The sequence below is a fragment of the Lycorma delicatula genome, chromosome 1, assembly GCF_047948215.1.
Source record: "Lycorma delicatula isolate Av1 chromosome 1, ASM4794821v1, whole genome shotgun sequence".
NCBI classification, from domain to species: Eukaryota; Metazoa; Arthropoda; class Insecta; order Hemiptera; family Fulgoridae; genus Lycorma; species Lycorma delicatula.
Genome location: NC_134455.1, coordinates 270,623,872 through 270,636,487, shown reverse-complemented (window position 1 = coordinate 270,636,487; position 12,616 = coordinate 270,623,872). Strand labels below are relative to the sequence as shown.

At 39.5% G+C, this 12,616-nt stretch overlaps 1 protein-coding gene across 10 annotated transcripts in view; it reads left to right on the top strand.

Annotated features, from left to right (window-relative positions):
• stau (double-stranded RNA-binding protein Staufen) overlaps positions 1 to 12,616 on the top strand; it is a 193,947-nt gene that overhangs the window by 167,614 nt on the left and 13,717 nt on the right. The window lies entirely within an intron of this gene.

Genomic DNA, 12,616 nt, shown 5'->3' with positions numbered 1-12,616 from the left:
TTCGTGCCAGGCCTGCTTCTCCAATGTGGATGTTTACATCCCTAAAGACCCCATGTTAAGCTGGCCAGGGAACTTCTTCCTTCTTCTTCTTCTTGGTCTTCTCCTGGGAATGTTCCAAGAGTAAATGCTTTCACATTACCTTATTGCTGCTTATAAAGCCACCAGTGCATAAGGAGTGTTACGCACTCAGCTGGCTTCATGGGGGGGATGGCATATGCTGGTGTGTATGTGAACTACAAGTTTCCCAACAACTTACTAACTAGCTTCAGGCTTACCGATAGGAAGCACTGCATGTGAAGTCCTAAATTTGAATAGTTGAATATTCAAATATGTACAATGGTTCAACAGTACAATGATACTGTTATCTATTTTACAATGATTCAAAGTTCATTCTAGGTATTAGAAGGGTTGAGAGGCAAAACCATACGTTTATTTATATGTTATAGGTTCATATAAGTTCTATATTCTTACTAAAGTGTATTGGATTTAATTTAGATTGATGATTATTTATTGGTATTGTATTTTTTTTCAATTTCAACTGCTGTACAGTTAAACAACTTTAACAAGGAATATAATTGTTACAGTACTGGAGTTGTAGATTTGTAAAAAATAAAATTACACCAATGTTACAATTAATAAAATGTTAAGTTTCATCAGTAGATATTTTTCCTTTGTTTTCTACTAATGTTATAATTACTGGAAAAAAATGCTTAAGCTTGATATCATTAAATCTTACATTCAGGATGATACAGGAGGAAAGAGAAATAATTTTGGAACTGATTCTAGAGCTTTAAATAAGGAAAAAAATTCATAAACATATGTCTGAAAACACTTTTCTTATTGAGTTACGGCTAGTGAAAAATTTTCACTTTTCCCCTGAAAAAAAATTTCAGTTCCCCTGGTGAAATAGGTCATACTGAAATTTTTAAGGTGTTATATTAGGGGTAAACTTGATGATTTCTTCTTTTTCTCTGACCTGAAAACTAAATAAAACAGGTAGAACTGTATTTCCCATAGTTTTCATAATATCAGACATAAAACAGAAAAATTCAGCATTGAAAAATATATTTTGTTTAGATTTGAATTACAATAACTTTGTTAAATGACCAATAAATGGGTAAATTTTATCAAAACTTGTAGAGAATTTATTGCTGAGAAAATTGATATAATAGTCTATGAAAAACAAAAAATCAACTTTTACTATTAAAAACAAAACAACAGAAAAATTTTATGAATTTGTAAAAATTAAAAAAAAAAAACAGCTGTTTTTAGTACAATAAGTTTAGACCATTAAAAATTAAAATATTTCTAATTTACTTTAAAAAAATATAATACTCACTGTGGTTTATACTGTCTTAATTTGTAATGTCCTAAAATTCTCCATTAACATCAATGCACTTTTCAGCTCGTTTCCTTACATTTTCTGTCAGCAACTTAATATCTTCACGTTCCTTGATGAGTGCAGTAGCACTGAGAATGCAACTGATTATTTCATCATGTGTGTCTACTGTTTGCTTCGCATTTCATGCATCCCTATAAACAGTAATCTAACGAAGTAAGGTCCGGTGATCTAGGTGGCCAATTTACCACCCCTCTATGTCAAATCCATTTACCAGTAAATTTTTTCATCTGAGAATTGTCTTCATTTGTGAAATGTGTTTATACTCCATCAAGTTTGGAAATTGTATATTTCAATCTGTTTCTCCAATGAGAAGTTTTCAAGCACTGTAAGAAATTCATTGGTTTAAAATTCCAGGTAATTTCTCCCTGTGAAACATTGTGGTATTGTAAAAGGGCCTATTAATTGATTGTTGATCATAGTTTATCAAACAACACCCGCCAAAAATAATTGCTGGAAATTTGATTGAACTATTGCATGGGTTTTCTTCAAGCCACCAATGTGTTCCATGTGATCTTTATGCTAGTACGGATAAAAGTAGTAGTTTCACCAGAAAATAGAATGGAATTAAATGATAGTTATTGTTAACCCATTAACAAAACTGCAGCTTGGTGACCAAGTCACCAAGCTGAAGCTGTTGAACTTTCTGAACGTGGTTGCTTCATTTTGTTTCTGGATATGGACCCATTAAGTCAATCGCCACATGCTCCAACAAGTTGTAGGCCTCCAAGGTTGTAGATTATATGGTCGAGGATTTAGCCCTCGTTTGTAGTGGGTGCTTGTGCGATACTGACATTTGTAATATTGGGAGATTGCCCACCAGGTCTCTTTATCTCTTTGGTGACCAGCTGCTGGAGCGTTGTGGCAATGTCATATCACAGCCAAGTAGTTGCTGGGTGGAACATGTACTCCTACTGGTCAGGGTCCTGCCCTTGTGCTATGTTTTGCTGTCCATACAATGCCATCTTTGTCCACTCTGACTCCTACTGGTCAGGGTCCTGCCCTTGTGCTATGTTTTGCTGTCCATACAATGCCATCTTTGTCCACTCTGAGATGAGTGCCTGAGGTTGAATTTGGATCCTGGCATAATTGTTAGCACTCTGATCAGATTTTGTGCCTCCCGCACCTGTTGAAACAGAGAAGTGGCGACAACTTCTTGCACTCGGGGTGTAATCAATTCACTTTCCTCTTGGCCACGTTCCCTCTGGTGTAGTCTATCTTTATCCCATACCATTGTAGTATTTTCTTCTGCCAGTTCTCTTGACAACAGGTCTGGTAGTTCATTCTCCTGGCCAGGACAGTGCTCTCATGTAAACTTGATGAAATTTTAAACCAATAAGGCCCAGTGAGCATATTTTGTTTTCTGCCCAGTGGCTTACCTTATTCATGTCAAAACCTTGTCTGTTCTGAGGATGAAAGTTTGGTCTTCTAGGTACAGTCAATAGCATTTGATTGCCCACACCAGGGTGAGGCATTCAAGTTCATTGGAATGATATTTCTTGTCTGCTTCTGAGAGCTTTCTGTTGTCAAAATGAGATGACTCTTCATTCCCTGATTTTGGCTTGCTGGTAAAGCGTAGCTCCCAGTCCTTGCTTGCTGGTGTCAGTTTGCAAGACTAGGAAGCTCTGGATCTGGCCAAGATAACTTCAACGATCAGCTGAAGGCCTGCCGAACAGCTTTAAAGGCTTGCTATGCATCCATCCTGAACCCATAGTGGAAGGCTTGTAACAATCCTGGTCACCTCTTCACTTCTTCTGTTCCTAACCCTTATGTCCTAACTTGATCACATTTTGAGACATCTCAAAAACATCAAAAGACATCTTATTTTCTCTGTTCATCTTGTTATGATAGTTTCCTGTAGATTTAGATTAAAAAATCCAGAGACTAGCATCCTGACCCCATCAGGGAAGACACCCGGTCACCACACCACCCCCTTTGTTCCTAGCTCTGATGGGCTTTACCAGGGGTCATCTTCTACACCCTCAATACCTGATTACATATTTCAGTCATTAGTATGGCCTCTATCAGGATGGCAATTATGCAAATGACTTGAAAGACATTTCCATGAGTGTTGAAACCCATCAACTAACAAAAAACATTTTTCAAACTCTCCTAAACTGAATCAAAAAAATGATAGCCAGTAAAAATTTACCAATTCAGCCACAACAAAATAATCTCACCTTCAAAAATTGTTTGCAATATCGCAATTTTGACCTAACAGACGAAAGCATCCAAAATTACTTATAAATCAACCCATGAACATATCAAACAACAACTGGCCACAAGTGCTGAATGTGCCTACTGTGGTGGAAAAGCACTCAGATGGATTCCTTGCCATCCCAGCTACTATTCTACACTAAACATGCTCTCTAATTCTTTCGAGCACCAAAAACCTTAAAAATCCCAACAATGTGCCACTCATCTAACTTTCCAGTTAGCCTGCAGATCCAGACCCGAACCAATACCCTCAAGCTCCCTGACCATCTCTGCATGCATAAACAAATATAATTTGAGTAGACATACAGCACTTGATAAAAAAATATTCAATTTGTGTAAACTTTATACAAAATGTTCATTGTTTTAAAAGTTAAAACCCAATAGGGATAAACCACTCTAAGAATGCCAAAGAAAGCAGGCATCACATGCCTTCTTAGTGATACTCTGAAATTGCTCCTTGAATATAACATTTTTATCAATGAGTACATCCGAGTACCATTGCAATGAGACATAATGAATAGGATGGCGGTCATCAAAACACGGGCTTGCCAGATAGCACCCAAAGGCCCCTCAGCAGCATTATGGTGGTTTTCTCAGGGCTAAAGTACTTGACAAGCTTGAGTTGCGTGGAATTCAATCTCATTCCGTGAGTCTCCTTTGACCAGCAGAAGCCCATCATCGGCATAAGGGATGACACTACATCCACTGGGAAACCTCAACGCATGAGATAATCTAACTCTACAATCCCAAGTAGAGAGTCAGAATTAGTAACAATGTCAATCACTTTTAAAATTGCATCCTCTGTATATTTCCCAAGTTGAAAACCATAATGGTCCTCAATCAAGAGATTTTGTGTGGCCAACGTTCCATTAATCTGCAAATACAGCACCTTTTCTAACACCTTAGCAAACATTGGCAGAAGCGTCAGAGGCCTGTACGATGAACTTACACTAGATATTGCTCCAGGAAAAGCACCAGGATTTGATGGCATCAATCCAGAATTCTTATTAAACTGCGGAAAATATGCAAAACTTTGGCTGGTCAGATTCTTCACTGACATAATGCAGACTGGTAGCATACTCACAGTTCAAACAATCAAAGGTAGTATCCATCTTAATACCAGATGATCCAGCAAACTAAACTAAAAGCTACAGGCCTATAGCATTGCTATCAGTGACATATAAATTACTAGAATGACATATCTACAACAGAATCTGTCGGAGAATATTTGATGTTGGACAAAGCAGGCTTTAGGCCAAAACGAAGTTGCACTGACCAAGTTCTCTCGCTCACAATTTACATTGAAGCAGGGTTCCAAAGAAATCTTAAAACTTCTGCTGCATTCATTGATTCATCAGCCGCTTACAACACTGTCTGGAGAGAAGGCGTGATTTATAAGGTCCTCCTTGTAATCCCATGCAAATTAACAGCTCACCTGCTTAAAAACATGCTGAACGACAGAATGTTCCAAGTTATCATGGGATCCAATATAAGCTCACCAAAGAAACTCAAGAACGGCCTGCCACAAGGGTCAGTACTTGCGCCTCTCCTTTACAGCCTCTATGTTGCAGAATGCCAGATACAAGATCTAAAAAGCATGGCTACGCCGATGACTGGGTGCTAACAACAAAATGTAGATTATTTGAAGAGTCTGAGGAGGTGTTGATGGCCGACCTGGAGAAACTAGGAAGGTAATTTTGAAGATGACACCTGCAACCAAATGCTAGTAACAGAGGTTTTATGTTTCCATCTAAACAACAAGTTTGCTAATAGGGAGTTTAAAATTCTATTTCAGAATAGATGGCTCTTTCACAATAAGACCAAAATACGTAGGCGTGACACTTGGTAGAACGGTTTCATTTTAGGAGCACCTAATGAAAACTGCAGAGAAATTGAAAACGAGAAACAACATTATACATAAGCTCCACGAGGAAGTATTGCTGTCACAGAGGAAGAATTCAACCTAGCATAGGACTACTAGGAATGCTAGCATTCCTAGCATAGGACTGCTAGGACTGACGCCTAGCATTAAGAATGGACCACAAAGCAAAATAACCAAATTCCATGTATTACTCAAAAGCTGCTGGGTTTTGACTTGCTATGTAAGACATGGTGAACGTTAAACAGAATATGAACTCAGCATGATGGTAGATGTGCCTATTTCCTGTATAAATGGGGTAAAACACTGATGTCCCTCTGCGAGTGTGATGAAAATCAAACTGTAGAGCATATTGCAGAAGTTTTCCATAGGACAGCTTATGAAGGGATTACTAAAGATTTCCTGATGGTGACTCCAGAATCAGTAGCTTTAATTAATTTGTTAGATTTTTGTGTATAACTGATGACTGTAATTGGTGTTGTGTCTTAGTGCCATACACTAAATAAATAAACAGTAGCATCTTTGTCACCGCCTTTAAAAAGAATCTTAATCACATCTCTTTTCCAACAAAGCAGAAAATAGCCAGCTGCTCATAACCTTTGTTATTGCACCTACACTTATGTGCAATGAGCAAACAAGGAGTTCCACAGGGATTCTGTCATACCCAGGAATCTTATGGCTTGCAAAACTGCAAACAACTAGTTGCATCTCAGCCTTAGTAATATCCAAACATACTATACTGAAACGAAAAGAAGAAAACTCACACCTAACTCGCAGATGATACTGACACTTACCCTCCACATCTTTGTAAGTAAATCATTCAACAGAGTGCACAGTATTCTGTCCTCAGTCAGTACACCTTGCTAGGTCAAGAAAGCAGACAGAACATCTTTCTTTCATTTATGTCCCAAAATCCTCTAATGAGCACCCCAGGGATTGTTGATTACCTTGATTCTGCATTAAAGAATGCTAATTGACAAACAGTCCTCAAAATATTCCTTCCAGCCATCACATCTATATTTGTGCTAGCAAATAACTTTCAACCATCCATCATTCCTGTGAAGGTTGGTGACACCATAACATTATAAATCTTGAGACTCTGTTATACTATGAACTCACCAATAACTCCCCTTTCTCATTCGTCAGAGTACTGTACAATCATAAAAAATTTGCATTAATGTCTGCACCAATTAAAATAGGACAGCCACCAAAAAACTGAACAAACCTATCCCATTTCTCTAAATGAGTCCCAACAGGGTTTCTAACTTAAAAATACAAACTTGCGACATAAAGTTGCAAGTTCCTGATTGCCCACTTCACAACAACATGGTGAAAATCAGAGAGCTGCCGAACAAAGACACAATCCAGATGTCTCGTACAGTTAATAGCGAACATATTAGCATGACCACACAGAAACCTCTGCCAGCCCCTAAAACCTGGTTCATCACTCACCACAAGATAAGGATGCTGCAGAAGAACCACATCCAGATTTTTTCAATCTACAGCCTCACCTAATTCAATCTGCACAATGTTAGTGCCTTGAGTATTCAACTGTCAACTGCCCGAAATTAACCATTCAATGAATTGAAGTACATCTCGACAGCTCTTAAATAAAACACAGTCCTTACTGTCCACAGAGTGCTTATACTCTTATCATTGACATAAATTGATCCTCATTCTTCTTGATACAATCCTCTCCTTTGTGCCCATAACTACACTGAAAACAACGGTGGACACTTATATATTCCTTCATCCTATAAAATGACTGTAACAGAAACTGACATTCACCCCGACAAGTCACTCGTCCAAACTGTTATTTTGCTCCCTGACCAGATTCATGAACTCCTCGTCAGAATGCGCGCGTGCGCAACAACAATCCACATTATAGACAATAACTTGGTTGCCGTTGTACATTGGAAATAAACCCTTAACTTTACTTTTTCAGCCTTTAAAGACTCAGAGCTAACCCTCACAATCTCCTTGTTATCAGTGATGACAACCATTCTCTCTGGGTTTCGTGGTGTATATTTATCTTAAAGCTGAACCTCTTCTTATGAAGAGCAACCTGAAAATTATTTCTTATTTCCTTGGTGTTTTTGCCGAACCCTCAGACTTATTCAGAAAGATAACCCCCCAGCTGCTTTCTCGACAGGCTGGCCTCATGCTTATTCTTTAAAACATTTGTCACGCTTCCGTTGAGGCTTCACAAGCCTAGAAACTATCAGTGTTTCCTTCACAATCACTACCTTTACCTCATTAGAAGCCAACGTCTCAAAACCCTGAGCCAGGGCACAGAATGTTGCCTTAAATTCCTTTATCTTTGGAATAATCCTACTCCTAACCAAAGCCTTAGCGCTTCGTGAATTCTCTATAAAGACCATAAATTGATCATACTGATCCTCAAGTACTTAACCAGCTACCTGCACTCCCGTTACCCCTAAAAACTCATCAAGCACATTATTTTGTGAAACCTAGGTGGAAAAACCTGCCACTGCCTGGTCTTCCTCACCTGAGGAGGCAGAGGAATCATTGATTCTTACCTCTGTCACTTCATCAGCCCTACCTGTTTGGGCTTGGGTTGTTTCCTTGAATCATTAGCTTCCTACATTTTCGCCAGAATACCGTAGAAAGTTAAACTAACAAAGACTATCCAAATCTTGCTTTATAAGCAAGCCCACAAATGTAACAACTGCCCACAGCGAGCTACAGACAGCTGGAGGCCTATAAATCCTCCAGTCACTCAGCACCTCTTTGCCACTACTGGATCAGTCTCTTAAATACTTGTTGCAGCAAGCAGTCATGAGACCTCAGATTATGGCTCACACCAAAAGGGTGTAATCTGAACCAGGGTTTGGACTGGAGGTAAGTAGGTCAAATGCTGTCGTATGAAAGGTCCTAACAATCGGCTGTCGTTGCCACTCCTTCACCACGTACCCTTTAGAACCAGAACAATTAAGTTTTGAAGGGCTCTTGAGGAGATGAGTGCATGTCAGATTTAACCCAAGTACCAAACTTGATGAAGAAAAGCAAATGATGAGTCTTCTGTTAACATGCAGATGTGGCAAAAACTTTAATTGACAAACAGTAAAACACTAGTTGTGATACAGTGTCTTCCAATTTCCAGTGTTTCTCCTGCAACAGGTCAGCCAGCGGTGTAGAAAGCTCTGAGAATCTAGGAATATATTCTTGCAGCCAATTATATGTGTTGAGGAATTTCTGCAGCTCTTTTTTTTTTACCCAGGATTACTGTGTTCTCCGATGGCCCATAGGTGTTACTGCTGCGGAATATTACTCATGAGTATGATTGTAGCTCAAAAATCACACCTTGTGTTGGCCAAATTGACATTTTTCCAAAGAGCACATCAGGAAGTGAAGTTGTGGGCATACCAGCACCAAGTCAAAGTGGCATGTAAGTGTTCCTCCTGACTACTGCTGTAAACATTGACGTCTAGGTTGACCAGGCAGCACTGGCAGAGGAGGCCAGTGAGAATGTCATGCATTAGATGCTGGAATATGACCCACTGGGTTGGTCTCGTGGTGAACACATCTTCGCAAATCAGCTGATTTCAAAGTAAAGAGTTTCAACATTCAAATCCTAGTAAAGGCAGTTGCTTTTATCTTTTATATGGATTTGAATACTAAATCGTGGGTACTTGTGTTCTTTGGTAGTTGAGTTTCAATTAACCACACATCTCAGAAATGGTCGACCTGAGACGGTACAAGACTACTTACATGCTGGAATATGCTAGGTGCATTTTTCAAGCTGAATAGCATGACTTGGAATTGGCAACTGCCGCCATCTGGAATTTAATAGTATCATTGATCAGTGGCAGTGAGATGAATCCATTTCTTCTCTGATGTCATTCATGTGCTGGAAGTCTACACAAACATGTGAAGAGTCTTTAACAATGATCACTGGAGAGTTACAGAGCTATCTCAACAGCTCTATTACCTCCTTTCTTTTTCTGTTTAGCCTCCAGAACCACCTTAAGGTGCTACTTCAGAGGATGATGTGCATGAATGTAAATTGAAGTGTAGTTTTGTACCGTCTCTCAGGTCAGCTGTTCCTAAGATGTGTGGTTAATTGAAACCCAACCAACAAAGAACACCAGTCAGTATCCACGATCAAGTATTCAATTTGTAAAAAAGTGTAGTTACTAGTAAAGGTAGCCTTTACTAGGATTTGCTATTTTACTTCCTGCCTTAGCACTTCTTACAATCTGTTTTTCTATGGTAAACCAGTACATCAGTAAGCAAAGTGGGTGGCTTCTTTCCTAAAGTTGTATCTCATGTACTGCTGACCAGGTTGGTTGCAAGGGTGTGCTAGAAAATACTGCAGGTGCTGCTTCAACACTGTCTACAATCTTGTCTTCACCTCAGGGGGTGCTGTACATTTTACTGCTGACCAGTCCAGTTTCAATTGCTGGTTTGGATCAATCGTGCCAAAAAACAGTTTTGCAGGTTTCCCTGCCAAGATGGTGGCAGCCACAACTGTAGTTGTGGCTGCCACAACTATTGCTCCTTCAGCCGCTCAGGTGCTAATGATTTCTTCCTGAAATCCTAGGACTAGCAGAAGCACGGTGGAAATTTTTGTGTTACCACAGAGATGTTCTGTTTGCACCACTCCTGTGGTACAGCAGGAAGTAGAATTCAGTGCCAGATCTATCTGGATGTCTGTGTTGGGATTGGCGTGCCATAACAACAGCCCGCTCTTCCGAAGCTGAAGTGTTTGTGAGTCGTCCTGCTACTTTAATGGTGATTCTAAAGATCTCCGAGCATAGATGATTGAGGGCCCTAGTTTGCTCCACAACTGAGAGACCCTTATTCATTTCCCTGCTGTGACTTCTTTATTGGACAGTCCCTGTGGAAATGGTGCTTAGTGCTTTGGGCAGTAATGACACCATAGAGCCAAGCTGGCTTCTATGTCGAGTTCCCTTGTCATCTGTTCTAGCCATGGAAGTATCCAGTTGAAGCTCATCTACTCGATCTAGCGAGCGCTGCCCAGAACTACCATGACTTTATTAAGTACTCTTCAACTTCTATTGTAGCTTAGACCTCCTGCTCGTCTGCTTCAATGATGATGGCCTGATGCAGTAGGTCGTCAATATCATGGATGGTTGCCGCTTGCAGCAGAAGCCAAATCTGGGGTCTGAGCTCCTAAAGCAATATTGGCAGGAAGGCAGCTTCACAACTGGGAGCTAGTTGGTGAATGAGTTTCCTCTTCTGCAACAGTAAAAGCTCTGCTGGTTCATTAGCCCCTTGTGTTCTTCCATAAAGTTGGGAATACAGCTTGGGAGTAGTCTGTGGTCATTATATTTATATCAAAATCGGTCAATGACCTCTGCATCAAATCGGGCCAGCCAATCGAGTTGTAGGTCTTTTTATTGTCTGGCGCAAGTCAGACCATCTACTTTCAGCTGCCCTTCAGCGTACTTGGCCCATTACTCAACAGCCACTCTCTGCTCTTGTAGATGAGAGAGGAACAGTTCTGGGTTCTCATGTGGCAGGTCGCTGAAGGTAACTGTTATCACTGGCGGAAATATTGTATGGATGCCTGCAACCAGACAGTTAAAGAGTCAAAGTTGGGTGCCTTGTGTGTTGGTCTGTCAGCTAACATGTGGTCAGCTGAGGCGTGGCTCGCCCTCTCTTCTTGTCCAGGTGACCTTGGCTCCATATTGGGTGCCACTTACCACCAAATGACATCCGACGGCTTGTGACACCTTAAAATCTTGTGATAGCCCTGAAAAGTGGTTTGAAATTTTTGGAATGATTGCCCTGAAAAGGGCCATTGTGTGTTTTGTAATGTAGTCCTGAGAAAGGCTGGCTTTTGGGTCCGAAATCTGGTACCGGTGATGTTGGCTTGGCTTTAATCAGGGATCATGGCTCATCTGTAGGAATCAGACCAAGCTTCCCGTTAGCGGCAGTTAGGATTTTACTACAGCCTGGCAGTGGTAGCCCCCAGAGTCTCGCTGTGTAGTTGGTGACTTTAACCAGCGTGGTCGAAGCAATTCTCCCCGAGCAATCACACACTGGGCTGGCTCCTTTGCTATCAGGGCGCTTGAAGCTCAGCAAGCTGGGGCCAAAAGGTAGTATCTGCACCCAATACCTCCCTTGATGGGCTGGCCAGGCTTGCTGCTGTAGGAGGGATGTTGGCATCTGCCAGGTGGGCCAGGAACTTCTTTTTCCTTCTTCTTTAGGTAGTGGTTAGGGATGAATTAAACATTTTTTCTGCCTTTCACTCTTTTGTAGGTACTTGCAAGCGGTAGGACTGCAGCACCGCTGTGGTGGGAGAGTGGTGCTTATGCAGGCGCGTACGTGTACTATACTCTAATACAAACGTCTAAAACTAATGTACAACTGTACAAATTGTACAACTGTAATGTAAAACTGTTATACTACTGTACAATTTCTAAAACTAATTAAAATTTTTATGCGATATATGCAATTTTGTGAAAGTAATCTGTTTGTATTGTTAGATGTTTGGTTCATAAGACGTATGTATACACATTGTACCCAGTTGAATGCAATTAGATATTGTACTAATATGAAATTCTCAGGCGAAAAAAAAAATTATGGAAATATTCATTCAATTGGCCAGAATAAAAATCAAATCTAACCAACGACCTTGATTGAAGTGCATCAATTCAAGACAGAGAACATATTTTTGACAAATTCAAATAAAAACATTCAAAATATATTTTTAAAATAAATATTCATATTTAAAAATTAGCATAACATTTTTTTCTTTTGCATTGTGAAATTTGTTCTTTGTTTTATTTAATTAACTCTCAGTCAATTAATATTGTCTCAGTTAATACCGTATTGTAGGATCACATTCTGAAAACTTAGATATTGCATTAAGAGAAAAAGTAAATTTTCTAATTATAGTATAAGATTTGTTTTTAAATAAAGCCAGAATTCATGAAAAACTACCTTGTGACAATCTGTATTGGAGATTTTCTTTCCCTTTGCAATAAGAGATAGTTCATAAAATTTTAATTACTAAAATTAATTTAAATGGAATGTCAATTCTGAGTATAAGGTAGATCACCCTGTTCTCAGAACTAATGAAATATGAAACGTTTATGTAGGTTTTTATGTGTTTTTTTAATTGATGTAAT